This window comes from Giraffa tippelskirchi, chromosome 1, assembly GCF_054371585.1.
Source record: "Giraffa tippelskirchi isolate mGirTip1 chromosome 1, T2T-mGirTip1v1.2.pri, whole genome shotgun sequence".
In the NCBI taxonomy this organism is placed as follows: domain Eukaryota; kingdom Metazoa; phylum Chordata; class Mammalia; order Artiodactyla; family Giraffidae; genus Giraffa; species Giraffa tippelskirchi.
The window spans coordinates 171408328-171426076 of record NC_137275.1 but is presented as its reverse complement, the minus strand read 5'-3'; the positions used below and the strand labels follow the sequence as shown (position 1 = coordinate 171426076).

Genomic DNA, 17749 nt, shown 5'->3' with positions numbered 1-17749 from the left:
TGATATAGTAAACTGAAAAATAAAAACCTTATGACTCTCTCAATAGATGCAGAAAAAGCTTTTGATAAATTCAACATGTATGAGAAAAATGCTCCAGAAAGCAAGCAGAGAGGGAACATATCTCAACACAACAAAGACCATATATGACAAACCCACAGCTACTATTAATACTCAATGCTGAAACGCTGAAAGCATTTCCTCTAAGATCAAGAACAAGACAAGTATGTCCACTCTTGCCACATCTACTCAATATAGATTTGGAATTCCTAGCCATAGTAGAGAAGAAATAGAAATAAGATGAATCCAAACTGGGAAAGAAAAAGTACAATTGTCACTGCAGATGACATGGTATTCTACACAGAAAATCCTTAAGATGCCACCAGAAAACTACTGGAGTTCATCAATGAATTCTGTAAATTTGTAGGATACAAAATTAACATACAGAAATCTGCTGCATTTCTATACACTATAAAAAATTAAAGAAACAAACCAATATATTACTGTATCAAAAAAAATAAAGTATCTAGGAGTAAATCTAACCAAAGTGGTATAAGACGTGTATTCAGGAAAAAACAACAAAAAATAATCATACTTCCCAATGAAAAGTATAGACTCAATGTAACCCCTATCAAAATACCAATGGTTATTTTTCACAGAACAAGAACAAATAATTTTGCATGAAAACACAGAAGACCCTGAATAGCCCAAATAATCTTGAAAAAGAATAGAGCTGGAGCAATCACCCTGACTTCAGACTATACTACAAAGCTATCGTTATCAAACTCCAGGAGATAGTTAGCAAACTCTGGGAGACAGTGAAGGACACGGAAGACTGGTGTGCTGCAGTCCACTGGGTCGCAAGGAGTTGGACACGACCAAATAACTAAACAACAAAAAATCATCATCCAAACAGTATAGTACTGGCACAAAAACAGACACATTGATGAATGTAAGAGGAGAGTCCAGAAATAAATCCCCATATTTACAATTAGTCTACAAGAATATACAATGGAGAAAACAGTCTCTTCAACAAGTGGTGCTGAGAAAACTGAACAACCACATGTAAAACAAGAAAACTAAAACATTTTATAACACCATTTACAAAAATAAATTCAAACTGGATTAAAGACCTAATTGCAGCAGTATTTTTTTAGATCCATCTTCTAAAGCAAAGAAAAAAGCAGGAACCTGGAATGTTAGGTCCATGAATCAAGGCAAATTGGAAGTGGTCAAACAGGAGATGGCAAGAGTGAACATCAACATTCTAGGAATCAGTGAACTAAGATGGACTGGAATGGGTGAATTTAACTCAGATGACCATTATATCTACAACTGTGGGCAAGAATCCCTTAGAAGAAATGGAGTAGCCATCATAGTCAACAAAAGAGTCCAAAATGCAGTACTTGGATGCAATCTTAAAAACGACAGAATGATCTCTGTTCATTTCCAAGGCAAACCATTCAATATCACAGTAATCCAAGTCTATGCCTCGACCAGGAATGCTGAAGAAGAGGAAGTTGAACAGCTCAATAAAGACCTACAAGATCTTCTAGAACTAACACCCAAAAAAGATGTCCTTTTCATTATAGGGGACTGGAATGCAAGAGCAGGAAGTCAAGAAATACCTGGAGTAACAGGCAAACTTGGCCTTGGAGTACAAAATGAAGCAGGGCAAAGGCTGATAGAGTTTTGCCAAGAGAATGCACTGGTCATAGCAAACACCCTCATCCAACAACATAAGAGAAGACTCTACACATGGACATCACCAGATGGTCAACATCGAAATCAGATTGATTATATTCTTTGCAGCCAAAGATGGCAAAGCTCTGTACAGTCAGCAAAAACAAGACCAGGAGCAGACTGTGGCTCAGATCTTGCACTCTTTATTGTCAAATTCAGACTTAAATTGAAGAAAGTAGGGAAAACCACTAGACCATTCAGGTATGACCTAAATCAAATCCCTCATGACTATACAGTGGAATTGAGAAATAGATTTAAGGGACTAGATCTGATAGACATGGACGGAGGTTCATGACACTGTAAGAGAGACAGGAATCAAGACCACCCCCAAGAAAGAGAAATGCAAAAAAGCAAAATGGCTGTCTGAGGAGGCCTTACAAATATCTGTGAAAAGAAGAGAAGCAAAAAGCAAAGGAGAAAAAGAAAGATATACCCATTGGAATTTAGAGTTCCAAAAAATAGCAAGGAGAGATAAGAAAGCCTTCCTCAGTGATCAATGCCAAGAAACAGAGGAAAACAATAGAATGGGAAAGACTAGAGATCTCTTCAAGAAAATTAGAGATACCAAGGGAACATTTCATGCAAAGATGGGCTCAATAAAGGACAGAAATTGTATGGGCCTAACAGAAGCAGAAGATATTAAGAATAGGTGGCAAGAATACACAGAAGAACTGTACAAAAAAGATTTTCATGACCCAGATAATCACAATGGTGTGATCATTCACCTAGAACCAGACACCCTGGAATGTGAAGTCACGTGGGCCTTAGGAAGCATCACTATGAACAAAGCTAGTGGAGGTGATGGAATACCAGTTGAGCTATTTCAAATCCTAAAAGATGATGCTATGAAAGTGTTGCACTCAATATGCCAGCAAATTTGGAAAACTCAGCAGTGGCCACAGGACTGGAAAAGGTCAGTTTTCATTCCAATCCCAAAGAAAAGCAATGCCAAAGAATGCTCAAACTACTGCATAATTGCACTCATCTCACATGCTAGTAAAGTAATGCTTAAGATTCTCCAAGCCAGGCTTCAGCAATATGTGAACCGTGAACTTCCAGATGTTCAAGCTGGTTTTAGAAAAGGCAGAGGAACCAGAGATCAAATTGCCAACATCCGCTGGATCATCGAAAAAGCAAGAGAGTTCCAGAAAAACATCTATTTCTGATTTATTGACTATGTCAAAGCCTTTGACTGTGTGGATCACAATAAACTGTGGAAAATTCTGAAAGAGATGGGAATACCAGACCACGTGACCTGCCTCTTGAGAAACCTGTATGCAGGTCAGGAAGCAACAGTTAGAACTGGACATGGAACAACAGACTGGTTCCAAGTCGGAAAAGGAGTACGTCAAGGCTGTATATTGTCACCCTGCTTATTTAACTTATATGCAGAGTACATCATGAGAAACACTGGGCTGGAGGAAGCACAAGCTGGAATCAAGATTGCCGGGAGAAACATCAATAACCTCAGATATGCAGATGACACCACCCTAATGGCAGAAAGTGAAGAAGAACTAAAGAGCCTCTTGATGAAAGTGAAAGGGGAGAGTGAAAAAGTTGGCTTAAAGCTCAACATTCAGATAATTAAGATCATGGCATCTGGTCCCATCACTTCATGGGAACTAGATGGGGAAACAGTGGAAACAGTGGTTGACTTTATTTTTGGGGGCTCCAAAATCACTGCAGATGGTGACTGCAGCCATGAAATTAAAAGACGCTTGCTTATTGGAAGGAAAGCTATGACCAACCTACACAGCACATTAAAAAGCACAGACATTACTCTGTCAACAAAGGTCCGTCTAGTCAAGGCTATTGTTTTTCCAGTAGTCATGTACGGATGTGAGAGTTGGACGGTGAAGAAAGCTGAGCACCGAAGAATTGATGCTTTTGAACTGTGGTGTTGGAGAAGTCTCGTGAGAGTCCCTTGGACTGCAAGGAGATCCAACCAGTTCATCCTAAAGGGGATCAGTCCTGGGTGTTCATTGGAAGGACTGATGTTGAAGCTGAAACTCCAATACTTTGGCCACCTGATGTGAAGAGCTGACTCATTTGAAAAGACCCTGATGCTAAGAAAGATTGAGGGCAGGAGGAGAAGGGGACGACAGAGGATGAGATGGTTGGATGGTATCACCGACTGAATGGACATGGGTTTGAGTAAACTCTAGCAGTTGGTGATGGACAGGGAGGCCTGGCATGCTGCGGTCCATGGGGTCGCAAAGAGTCAGACACAACTGCGCGACTGAACTGAATTAAGCTCAAAGCTTTTGTACAGCAAAGAAAATTATCAACGAAACAAAAAGACAAACCTACTGAGTAGGAGAAAATATTTCCAAATGATAACACCAATAAGGAGACAATATCCAACATATATTAACAGCTCATAGACCTACCAATCCCAATGCTGGGCATATACCACAAGGAAACCAGAACTGAAAGAGACGCATGTATGGCAATGTTCACTGCAGCACTCTTTACAATAGCTAGGACATGGAAGCAACCTAGATGTCCATCAACAGATGCATGTATGAGGAAGTTGCGGTACATATACACAATGGAATATTACTCAGCTGGCAAAAGGAACTCATTTGAGTCAGTTCTAATAAGGTGGATGAACCTAGAACCTATTATACAGAGATGAAGTAAGTCAGAAAAAGACAAATACTGTATATTAATGCATATATACAGAACTTAGAAAGATGGTACTGACAATACTACATGCAGGCAAGCAAAAGAAACACAGACATAAAGAACACACTTTTGGACTCAGTGGGAGAACAAGAGGGTGGGATGATTTGAGAGAATAGCATTGAAACATGTACATTACCATATGTAAAACAGATGACCACTGTGAGTTCAATGCATTAAGCAGCACCCAAAGTTGGTGCTCTGGGACAACATAAAGGGACAGGGTGGGGAAAGAGCTGGGAGGGGGGTTCAGGATGGGGGGGACACTTGTATACCCACAGCTGATCCATGTTGATGTATGGCAAAAACCATTACAATATTGTAATTATCCTCCAACTAAAATAAAATTAATTAAAAAAAAAAAAGCTCATACAACTCAATATCAAACCCTCCCACTGAGAAATTAAATTCCCTGGGGGTCCAATGGTTGAGACTCCATGTTTCCACTATATGGAGGGGACCCAGGCTCGACCCCTGGTCAGGCGACCAAGACCCCACATGCCACACAGAATGGCAAAAAAAAAAAAAAAAAAAGACTGAAAAATGAGCAAAGGAACTGAATAGACATTTTCCCAAAGAAGACATGCAGCTGGGCAACAGGCATATGAAAACACACCCAACATCATTAATCATCAGGGAAATGCAAACCAAAACCACAATAAGATATCACCTCACACCTGTCAGAATGGTTGTCATCAAAAAGAAGACAAGTAACAAATGTTGGTAAGGACATGGAAGAGAGAACCCTGGTACACTGTTGGTGAGAATGTAAACTGATGCAGCCACTGTGGAAGACAGTGTGGAAGTTTCTCAAAATCTAAAAATATAACTACCAGATGACTCTGCAATTCCACTCCTGGGGACATATTAAAAAAAAAAAAAAAACACTAATTAGAAAATATACATGCACCCCAATGCTCACAGCATTATTTACAAGTGCCAAGAAATGGAAGCAACTTAAGTGTCCATCAACAGATGAATGGATAAAGAAAATGTAATACACATGTACAATGGAATAATAGTCATAAGAGAGAATAAAATATTGCCATCTGCAGCAATGCAGACAGACTTGGAAGGCATTATGCTAAGTGAAATAAATCAGAGAAAGTATATTACTTACATGTGGAGTCTAAAAAAATGCAACTAGTGAATAAAACAAATAAGAAGCAAACTCACAGATACACAAAACAAACTAGTGGTTACCAGTGGGGAGAGGGAAGAAGGGAGCAACAATATAGAGATGAAGGGGGAAAAGGTTATTATGTGATTATATAAAATCATATATGTGAAACTTTTGAAAATTGTAAAGTACTAACAGATTTAAAGAATCTTTCCTTCAATGAAAAAATAAATTAGAAATAAAAATAAAATGGGACTATGTGATAATTTCTTATTTTGTCCTGTCCATAAATTTACAATAGTGAACAAGTCTGCAAATGAACATTTTAAATAAAGTTTAAGTCATTTCACATACTTTTTAAAAAATCAGCAAGCTTAAAGATATGTAAATATTAATAACATAAGCTTCCAAACAGATAAACTTCCAATAATAAAATAATAAAAACTTCTGAACTGAAATGTAAAGAGAAAAGTAAAATTAAAATGATAAAACAATGTCCAAGAACCGCAGGACAATTCTAAAAGCTGTAACCTAGGCATAATAGGAATACCAGAAGGCAAAAAAGGAGAGAGGAGCAAATGTATACATTTGGAGTAATAATGGCTAAGAAATTTCTGAAATTAATGATAAAGTCACCAAACTACAGAGTCAGGAAGCTCCAAAAATACCAAGCAGGGAAATAATAAAAAGTTTACCCCTAAGCATACCATAATCAAACTGCAGAAAATGGTGATTAAAAAAATCTTGAATATGACTCAGAAAATCCATTTCATATATATCCAAAGGCAAAGAAAATGGGGTACCAGAAAGATTTCTGCATTCCCGTGTTTACTGCACATTACTCACAATAGTCAAAATATGGAAACCAGTTAGTGTCATCAAGATGAACAGATAAAGAAGATGTGGTTTATATATAAAGGGAATATTAAGCCATGAAAAAGAAATCCTATCATTTGGAACAACATGGATGGACCCCCTTTAAGGGGTTTATGGTGAGATAAGACAGACAAAGAAAGATAAACACTGTATCATATAATTTATGTAAAGAATCTAAAAAAGCCAAACTTAAAGAAACAGAACGGTAGTGACCAGGGATTGGAATGTGGGAGAATTGGGGAAATGTTGTTAAAAAACACAAACTTGCAACTAGGAGATAATTAAGTTCTGGAGATCTAATCAGAGCAGAGTGACTACAGCCAAAATACTGTATTATATACTTCAACACTGTCAAGAGACTAAATCTTAAGCATTTCTACCACAGAAAAAAAAAAATGATGTGTATGTGACATGATAGAGGTGTTAGGCTAAAGCTATGGTGGTAACCATACTGCAACATACAAATGTATCAAACCAACATGTTGCACACCTGAAACTTATACAATGTTGTATATAAATTCCATCAACTATAAGTCTTAAAAGAAAGTAGAAAACACATACACTCCAATAGAGGAATAACTGGATTGAAAACTCACTAGAGAACATCCAAAGCAGTCTTCAACAAGCAAAAAAAAAAAAAGAATTAGAAAACCTGAAGACGGGTCATTTGAAACTACTAGGAACAAAAAAGAAAAAAAAGAAGAGTGAACAAAGGCTAAGGAACTTATAGTACATCAGTAAGAGGGTCAATATATACACAATGGGAATCCAAGAGAAGAGATATAATACATTAATCATGGAGTCCACAAGGAGGAAAGATTAATATAGAGCTTATTTGAACAAATAATAGCTAGAAAACTGAGGAAACACACAAATATACAAATTTTAAGAATCTCAAGCAAGAAACAGAATAAAGAGATTATTAAAGGCAACAAGAGAAAGCAACTTCACATGTACAAAGGATCCTCAAAAAGATTATCAGAGAATTTCTCAGCATAAACAGTGCAAGCAAAGTAACAAGGGAATGATATATTTAAAGTACTGAATTAAAATTCAAAAACTGTCAACCAAACATTATACCAGCAAAAATGAGGGGAAAATTAAGATATTGTCAGATAAACAAAAGCTGAGGGAGTTCATTACCAAGACAGCTCCCTTACAAGAAATTTTAAAGTCCTACAAGTACAAAAGAAAGGATGCTAGGTGCTAAATTGAACTTATATAGAAATATAAAGTTCTCCAGTAAAGGCAGATAAACAGGCAAATATAAAAACCAGCACTACAGTGGTTCTCTTCTCCTTTGCCTTTCGCTCTCTTCTTTACACAGCTGTTTGTTTGTAAGGCCTCCTCAGACAACCATTTTGCCTTTTTGCAAAAGAGAAAAGGAAAGATATATCCATTTGAATGCAGTTCCGAAGAACAGCAACGAGAGATAAAAAAGCCTTCCTCAGTGATCAATGCAAAGAGATAGAGGAAAACAATAGAATGGGAAAGACTAGAGATCTCTTCAAGAAAATTAGAGATACCAAGGGAACATTTCATGCAAAGATGGGCTCAATAAAGGACAGAAATGGTATGGACCTAACAGAAGCAGAAGATATTAAGAAGAGGTGGCAAGAATACACAGAAGAACTGTACAAAAAAGATCTTCACGACCCAGATAATCACGATGGTGTGATCACTCACACTCACCTAGAGCCAGACATCCTGGAATGAGAAGTCAAGTGGGCTCTAGGAAGCATCACTATGAACAAAGCTAGCGGAGGTGATGGAATACCAGTTGAGCTATTTCAAATCCTAAAAGATGATGCTATGAAAGTGTTGCACTCAATATGCCAGCAAATTTGGAAAACTCAGCACTGGCCACAGGACTGGGAAAAGTCAGTTTTCATACCAATCCCAAAGAAAGGCAATGCCAAAGAATGCTCAAACTATCACACAACTGCACTCATCTCACATGCTAGTAAAGTAATGCTCAAAATTCTCCAAGCCAGGCTTCAACAGTATGTGAACAGTGAACTTCCAGATGTTCAAGTTGGATTTAGAAAAGGCAGAGGAACCAGAGATCAAATTGTCAACATCTGTTGGATCATCAAAAAAGCAAAAGAGTTCCAGAAAAACATCTCCTTCTGCTTTATTGACTATGTCAAAGCCTTTGACTGTGTGGATCACAATAAACTGTGGAATATTCTCAAACAGGTGGGAAAACCAGACCACCTGACCTGCCTCCTGAGAAATCTGTATGCAGGTCGGGAAGCAACAGTTAGAACTAGTCATGGAACAACAGACGGGTTCCAATCAGGAAAGGAGTACATCAAGGTTGTATATTGTCACCCTGCTTATTTAATTTATATGCAGAATATATCATGAGAAATGCTGAACTGGATGAAGCACAAGCTGGAATCAAGATTGCCGGGAGAAATATCAATAACCTCAGATATGCAGATGACACCACGCTTATGGCAGAAAGTGAAGAAGAACTAAAGAGCCTCTTGATGAAAGTGAAAGAAAGTGCCATCACTTCATGGCAAATAGATGGGGAAACAGTGGAAACAATGACAGGCTTTATTTTGGGGGGCTCCAAAATCACTGCAGATGGTGACTGCAGCCATGAAATTAGAAGACGCTTGCTCTGTGGAAGGAAAACTTATGACCAACCTAGACAGCTTATTAAAAAGCAGAGACATTACTTTGCCAACAAAGCTATGGTTTTTCCAGTAGTCATGTATGCATGTGAGAGCTGGACTATAAAGAAAGCTGAGCGCCCAAGAACTGAATCTTTTGAACTGTGATGTTGGAGAAGACTCTTTGAGAGTCCCTTGGACTGCAAGGAGATCCAACCAGTCCATCCTAAAGGAGATGAGTACTGAATATTCACTGGGAGAACTGATGCTGAAGCTGAAACTCCAATACTTTGGCCACCTGATGCAAAGAACTGACTCATTTGACTCTAATGCTGGGAAAGATTGAAGGCAGGAGGAGAAATAAACTGGAATGGGTGAATTTAACTCAGATGACCATTATATCTCCTATTGCGGGCAAGAATCCCTTAGAAGAAATGGAGTAGCCATCGCAGTCAGCAGAAGAGTCCAAAATGCAGTACTTAAATGCAATCTCAAAAACGACAGAATGATCTCTGTTCATTTCCAAGGCAAACCATTCAATATCACGGTAATCCAAGTCTATGCCCCGACCAGGAATGCTGAAGAAGCTGAAGTTGAACAGCTAAATAAAGACCTACAAGACCTTCTAGAACTAACACCCAAAAAAGATGTCCTTTTCATTATAGGGGACTGGAATGCAAAAGTAGGAAGACAAGAGATACCTGAAGTAACAGGCAAATGTGGTCTTGTGCTAACAGTTTTGCCAAGAGAACGCACTGGTCATAGCGAATACCCTCTTCCAACAACACAAGAGAAGACTCTACACATGAACATCACCAGATGGTCACTACCAAAATCAGATTGGTTATATTTTTTGCAGCCGAAGATGGAGAAACTCTATACAGTCAGCAAAAACAAGACCGAGTGCTGACTATGGGTCAGATCATGAACTCCTTATTGCCAAATTCAGACTTAAATTGAAGAAAGTAGGAAAAACCACTAGACCATTCAGGTATGACCTATATCAAATCCCTTACAATTACACAGTGGAAGTGAGAAATAGATTCAAGGGATTAGATCTGATAGACAGAGTGCCTGAAGAACTATGGACAGAGGTTCGTGACATTGTACAGGAGGCAGTGATCAAGACCATCCTCAAGAAAAAGAAATGCAAAAAGGCAAAATGGTTGTCTGAGGAGGCCTTACAAATAGCTGTGAAAAGAAGAGATGTGAAAGGCAAACGAAAAAAGTAAAGATATATGAGGAGTGGAATACAACTGACTCTTGAACAACAGAGCTTTGCATACAGAGCTTTGGGTACACTTGTATGTGGATTTTTTCCAATAAATACATACTTCAGAATTGCATCATAGGTCAATCTAAGGATGTGAACCACAGATACGGAAGGCCAAATGTAAAGTTATATGCAGGTTTTCGACTGTGTGGGGGTTTGAAACCCTAACCCCTGTGTTGCTCAAGGGTCAATTGTAACTAAAATGAAAAATGAAGGAGGGGATGATATTACCAATTTCACAGAAATAAAAAGGACTGTAAGAATACTATGAACAGCGATGTGTCTACAAATTTGATAGCCTAGATAAAATGGATAAATTCCTAGAACCATGCACACTACCACCAAGGAATCATGAATAAATGCATAATCTGAACAGATTAGTAATGAGATTTCATCAGTAATCAAAAAACATTCCAACAATGACAACAACAAAAGCTCAGAACAGAAGAGTTTCACTGGCGAATTCCACCAAACATTTAAGATAACACCAATCCTCCTCAAATTCCAAAAAATGAGAAGGAAACACTTCCAAACTTGACATAGGTCACCATTAATCTGATACCAAAGCCAAAGATACTACAAGAAAACTACAGATCAGCATCTCTCATGAATACTGAGGCAAAGATCCTCAACAAAATACTAGCAACCAAAATTGAATGGTACACTATTATTCAATGTAATATTCTAGGAATGGAAAGATGGTTCAACATACAAATTCAATCTTGGTAATACACCTCATTAACAGAATGAATTAACACAGGATCACTTCAACTGATTAAGAAAATGCATTCAAAAAAACTTCAACATTGGTGGGTAGGCGCATGCGGCGGTGGTCCGGTTGACTCTGGGGAGCCATGGAGGGCGGCTTCGGCTCGGATTTCGCCTGCGGTAGGAAGCTGGACCCAGGGCTCATCATGGAGCAGGGGAAAGTGCAGATCGCCATGGCCAACACACAGGAGCTGCTGCAGAGGATGACGGACAAGTGCTTCCGGAAGTGTATCGGGAAGCCGGGGGGGTTCCCTGGACAATTCAGAGCAGAAGTGCATCGCCATGTGCATGGACTGCTACATGGACACCTGGAACACCGTGTCACATGCCTACAACTTGCGGCTTCAGCGGGAACGAGCCAACATGTGACTGCGACGCGCCAGCAGACCAACCCACCCCACCCTTGCCCTACCCCCGGACCCACTTTGATAAATGCTGTTTGTGAGGCAGGGTCCTGCATGTGCATACTGCCTACCAGAAGTTTATGCTGGGACAGCTGGGACTCTGTCCATCCTTTCCGCCTAGCCGCCCACCTGCTAGCCGGTGTAGCTTGGGTCTTGGTGGGGGCGGCCCTGGCCCCGGTGCCACCTCCCTTTGTGCGCCTGTTAACAGATTAAGTCGTATGGACCATGGTGGGGCCTCAACCCCGCTTATGCTGTCTGCCAGGGAGGAGGGTGCTGGTTGACACATCACAAGCTTTATTCAGCGGCCAGAGAATGGAGAAGCTTGAACTAGTTCAGGGCTGAACTTCACAACCCCCTGGCAAGAGGGAATTAATTTTAAAAGGAGGAGTGAGGTCAGTGATGGAGAGCCATGTTCATGAGTTTACCTGGGAAGGGGCAGGGCTTTTTTGAGGGAGTGGGGGACCACCCCCTCTTTATCCTGTTTTGGTCTTTTAATGTATGGTACAGGCTGCTGGGAGGTGTGTTGTTTAATACGTTCATACAGTAAAATCAACATGTAATGAAAAAAAAAAGTCAATATTCTTTCATGATAAAAAACATTCAAAAAATTAGGAATAAAAGTAAACTATCTCAAGATATTAAAGCCATATATGAAAAGCACACAATGAACATCATATGTAATGGTGCAAGATATGTCTTTTTCTCTAACATCAGAACAGGATAATGATGTCCACTTTGGCCACTTTTACTCAACGCAATGTCATAGCCAGAGCAATTAGGCAAGAAGAATAAATAAAAGGCATCCACATTGGAACAGAAGAAGGAAAATTCTCTGTTCATACACAACATGATCTTACATGAAGAAAAATATTCCACAAAAAACTGCTAGAATAAATTCAGCATGTTGCTGGATACATAATCAAAATACAAAAGTCAGTTGTTTCTATACAGTTAACAATCCAAGATGGAAACTATGAAAACAATTACATTTACAATTGTGTTAGTTGCTAAGTCGTGTCAAACTCTTTTGCAACCCCATGGACTGTAGCCCGCCAGGTTCTCTGTCCGTGGGATTTCCCAGGCAAGAGTACTGGAGTGGGTTGCCATTTCCTTCCCTAGGGGAACTTCCACACCGAGGGATGGAACCCACATCTTACTGCAGGCAGAATCTTTACCACTGAGCCACCAAGGAAGCCATTTACAACAGTATCAAAAATAACAAAATACATAGGAAAAAACAATGGGGAGAGAGAAGAGGAGAATGATTATACTCCAAAACCTATAAGGTTGAAATAAAGAAAACACACATACAAATAGAAAAACATTCCATTTTCACAGTATTGTTAAGATGTCAATACTACCCAAAGCAACCTACAGATCCAATGTAATCCACATTAAATTCCAATTCTTTTCAGAAATAGATTCATTTTTAAATTCATATGATATCTCAAAGGACCCACATTCAAAACAACCTTCAAAGGAATGTTGGCAATCTCACATTTCCTAATTTTGAAAATGATGCAAATGATGCAACTGACAAGGGGTTAATGTCCAAAATATGCAAACAGTTCATATCAAAAAAAACAATCTAATCAAAAAATGGGTGGAAGACCTGAATAGACATTTTTCCAAAGACAACATACAGAAGGCTAAATAGGCACGTGAAAAGATTCTCAGTATTGAGAAATGGAAATCAAAACCACAATGAGGCATTACGTCACACCTATCAGAATACCTATCATCACAAAGTCTACAAATACCTGATGTTAGCATACAGAGAAAAGGCAACCCTTGTACACTGTTGGTGGGAATGTAAACTGGTACAGCCACAGTGGAAGCAGTAAGGAGGTCCATTTAGAAAGTAAAAATAAAACTAGAATATGATCCAGCAATTCCACTCCAGGGTACACATCCAGAAAAATAGAAAACTAATTTAAAAAGACAGAGGCACCCCAATGTTTACAGCAGCACTATTTACAATTGCCAAGACATGGAAACAACTCAACTGTCCAGCAATAGATGACTGGGTTAAAAAGATGTCTAACATACATACACACACACAAAATAAAGTAGTACTCAGTCACAAAAACAAAATATAGCCATATACAGCAAAGATGAACCTAGAGAATATCACGCTTAGTGAAAAAAGTCAGAGAAGGCAAATATTATATGATGTCAGTTATATATGGAACCTAAATAAGTGTATATACAAAACAGAAACAGACTCACAGAAATAGAAAATAAACTTACAGAACGAGAGAGGGAAACAAGGAAGAACAAATTAGGGGTATGTGATGAAGATATACAAACTGCTGCTGGACTGGATGAAGCACAAGCTGGAATCAAGATTGCTGGGAGAAATGTCAATAATGTCAGATATGCAGATAACACCACCCTTATGGCAGAAAGCAAAGAGGAACTAAAGAGCCTCTTGATGAAGGTGAAAGAAGAGAGTGAAAAGCTGGCTTAAAACTCAACATTCAAAAAATGAAGATCACGACACCTGGCCCCATCAATTCATAGCAAATAAATGGGGAAACAATGGAAACAGTGGCAGACTTGATTTTCTTGGGCTCCCAAATCAGTGCATATAGTGACTGCAGCCATGAAATTAAAAGACGCTTGCTCTGTGGAAGAAAAGCTACAACCACCCTAGACAGCATATTAAAAAGCAGAGACGTTACTTTGCCAACAGAGTTCCGTCTAGTCAAAGCTATGGTTTTTCCAGTAGTCATTTATGGATGTGAGAGTTGGACTATAAATATAAAGAAAGCAGAGTGCCGAAGAACTGATGCTAAAATCAATCCTGAATATTCATTGACTGATGCTGAAGCTCCAATACTTTGGCCACATGATGCGAAGAGCTGACTCATTTGAAAAGACCCTGATGCTGGGAAAGACTGAAAGCAGAAGGAGAAGGCGACAACAGAGGATGAGATGATTGGATGGCATCACCGACTCAATGGACATGAGTTTGGGTAAACTCCCGAAGTTGGTGATGGACAGGAAGGCCTGGCGTGCTGCAGTCCATGGGGTCGCAAAGAGTGGAACAAAACTGAGCAGCTGAACTCAACTGAACATAAGACTATACATAAAGAAAATCGTTTTAACAGATTAACATTTCAAAAACAGAATATGCAAGTTAGTTTTTTTTTAAAAAAGAAGTCTGAGCTTCTAATGTTACACATAGATGTCAGGCATAACAATTGTTTAATTTGTCCAAGTATTGTAATTTTGGAGCAAACAAAGAAAATGAGTGAGAAGAAAGAAAACTATAATATTAAAAGGTACACTCTATGTTACAAATGGTAATTCTGTTACACAAGGCAGGCTTACTACTACTTCAGCCCCTGAATTTCTAATATTTTTGCCCTGAAAGTGCCCTTAAAATGCACCTATTTGGACATCACAATCCCCTGTATCATTTGGTTAGAAAACATTGGTGGGGGGTGTCCTACTTTCGATAAATGACAATCACATATGACTGATTCTGATGCAGCCTAGCTCTTGAATGAAATATTAAACACTAGATGGTTTAGCAAACTTGGGAGGTGAATCACAGATGTGTCTACAAAGTACTACCAACTCCCTAAACAGATGATCCATAGGAAGGGTGGAAGGGTGGAAATAACACAGTTTAAAATATATACTTTATCAACATCAGAATCTGCCAACAGTTTGAGAAAAAATTCAATTCCTCTTTCTCCTTCCACAAAATAGATGCTTCCAGGACTCAATCTACTTAGTACACAGCACAGTATAGTGGCACTGTTCTACTGTATTATAGTTTTGTATACTTCATATATAACAATGTTTCTAAGGAAAAAAGAATTCTAATTTTCAAAGAAATATCTCTAAACAAATTTTCCATTATTAGATATGAAACCATCAATTTAACTTCTGTATATTAATTATACTATTCATATGCCAATAGTGATATTAACTGGATTATTATACAGAAGCCTAGCAAAAGCACACATTTACTAACAGGTCCTTCTGACACTAGACCATAAAATATCAAGTTCATAATCTTAACATTTTTCCTATGTAGCATCTAGTTTCTATTATTGAGATTTTCAAAGAATTTTTTAGTCCTCTAAGTTTATCAAGAATTATTATTGCTTTTTAAATTCTCCAAGAACATTTTAAATTCTACCTATTACTCACAAAATGTAAAATATAAAATTATAAAGCTTCTGGAATAAAACACAGGAGAAAATCTTTGTGACTTTGGGTTAGGAAAAGATTTCACAGAAACAACACCAAAAGCATGATTCATAAATTCTGATAAACTGGATTTGACTAAAACTTTTGTTTTGCAAAAGACAGCCTTGGAAACGACTCCGAGAAAGTATTTTTCAAATCACCTATCTTACAAAGGACTTGCATCCATAATACTTAAAGAATTTTTAAGAGTTTGGCAATTCCTTAAAATATCTTAACAAAGTTACCGTTATCACTCAGAAATTCCACCCCTATACACAAGAGAACTTAAAGTGTATGTCCATGAAAAACCTGTACATGAATGTTCACAGCAGCATTAGTCATAAAAGGAAAAAGTAATAATGATTTAAATGTCCATCAACTGATGAACGGATAAACAAAATGAGTTATACCCATACACTGGAATGTTATTAACAGCCACAAAAAGGAATGAAATAAGGATATATGCTACAATATAAATGAACCCTGAAAATATAATACTAAGTGAAAGAAGCCAGAAACAAGAGGCCATGTATATTATGATTCCATTTACATGAAATGTCCAGAATTGGCAATCAACAGAAGACAAAAAGTGTATTAGTGATTGCCAGAGGAAGGTGGGGACAAATTTATAGTGATTGTTAACAGGTATGAGATTTATTTTTGGAGTGTTGAAAATGTTCTGGAATTAGATAGTAGAGACAGTTGCACAATTTTGATGCATGCAACACATGAATGTCTCTCAAATTCATTTCATTTAGTAAGTGAAAGTAATGAAACTAAGAAATCAGGTCCACGAAGATACATACCACATAATTTCATTTATATGGCACTCTAGAAAGGGCAAAACTGTAGGGATGGAAAACGACCAATCGCTGCCAGGAAGAAGGGTAGGGGTTGGATGGGAGACTACAAAGGGGCAACAGAGGGAATTTTGAGGTGTGGAAACAGTGGCTGACTTTATTTTGGGGGGCTCCAAAATCACTGCAGACGACTGCAGCCATTGAAATTAAAAGATGCTTGCCCCTTGGAAGGAAAGTTATGACCAACCTAGACAGCATATTAAAAAGCAGAGACATTACTTTGCCAACAAAGGTCCGTCTAGTCAAAGCTATGGTTTTTCCAGTAGTCATGTATGAATGTGAGAGTTGGACTATAAAGAAAGCTGAGCGCCAAAGAATTGATGCTTTTGAACTGTGGTGTTGGAGAAGACTCTTGAGAGTCCCTTGGACTGCAAGGAGATCCAACCAGTCCATCCTAAAGGAGATCAGTCCTGAATGTTCATTGGAAGGACTGATGTTGAAGCTGAAACTCCAATACTTTGGCCACCTGATGTGAAGAGCTGACTAATTTGAAAAGACCCTGATGCTGGGAAAGATTGAAGGCAGGAGAAGAAGGGGACGACAGAGGATGATATGGTTGGATGGCATCACCGACTCAATGGACATGAGTTTGCGTAAACCCCAGGAGTTGGTGATGGACAGGGAGGCCTGGTGAGCTGCGGTCCGTGGGGAAGCAAAGAGTCGGATGCGACTGAGCAACTGAACTGAACTGATGTTTTTTCTGTATCAAGATCATGATACTGGATACGTGCTTCCTTATATTTGTCAAATTGATAGAATTGTGCATCACAAGAGTGAATTTAGTGTATGAGTATTTTAAATTAACAAATCCACTGATAAATCAAACCCTACACCAACCTCCGCCTTGAAGTAGACGCAATTTTCCACTACAGGTTAAAAGCAAAGCACACCACAAAATGTTCTCAAGGCTTCCTATTGAGGTGGGTGGAGACAAGTTTTATCATTATTATTTTACAAATGAAAAGCAGCACAGATTAAACTATCTGTAAATTTCTGGTACTAGTCAGAGATGCTGAGCTAACATCTATGTTTTTCATTCCTACAGTCCCACTCTCTACGCAAGGTACTAGATACCAACAGTAGTTAACAAGAGGTTTTCTTTATCAAACTAAATTACCTATTTACACTATTAAATAAAGGAGAAATATCACGAAAAGTACTTTAGAAGAAGGCTGCCAAGTATGTGCATATTC

The 17749-nt window shown here is 38.4% G+C and overlaps 1 protein-coding gene and 1 pseudogene across 4 annotated transcripts in view; one reads left to right on the top strand and one right to left on the bottom strand.

Annotated features, from left to right (window-relative positions):
* The window catches only part of VPS13A (vacuolar protein sorting 13 homolog A), a 271242-nt gene that overhangs the window by 252206 nt on the left and 1287 nt on the right, over positions 1-17749 (bottom strand). The window lies entirely within an intron of this gene.
* Positions 11173-11455, top strand: LOC145512302 (mitochondrial import inner membrane translocase subunit Tim13 pseudogene; annotated as a pseudogene).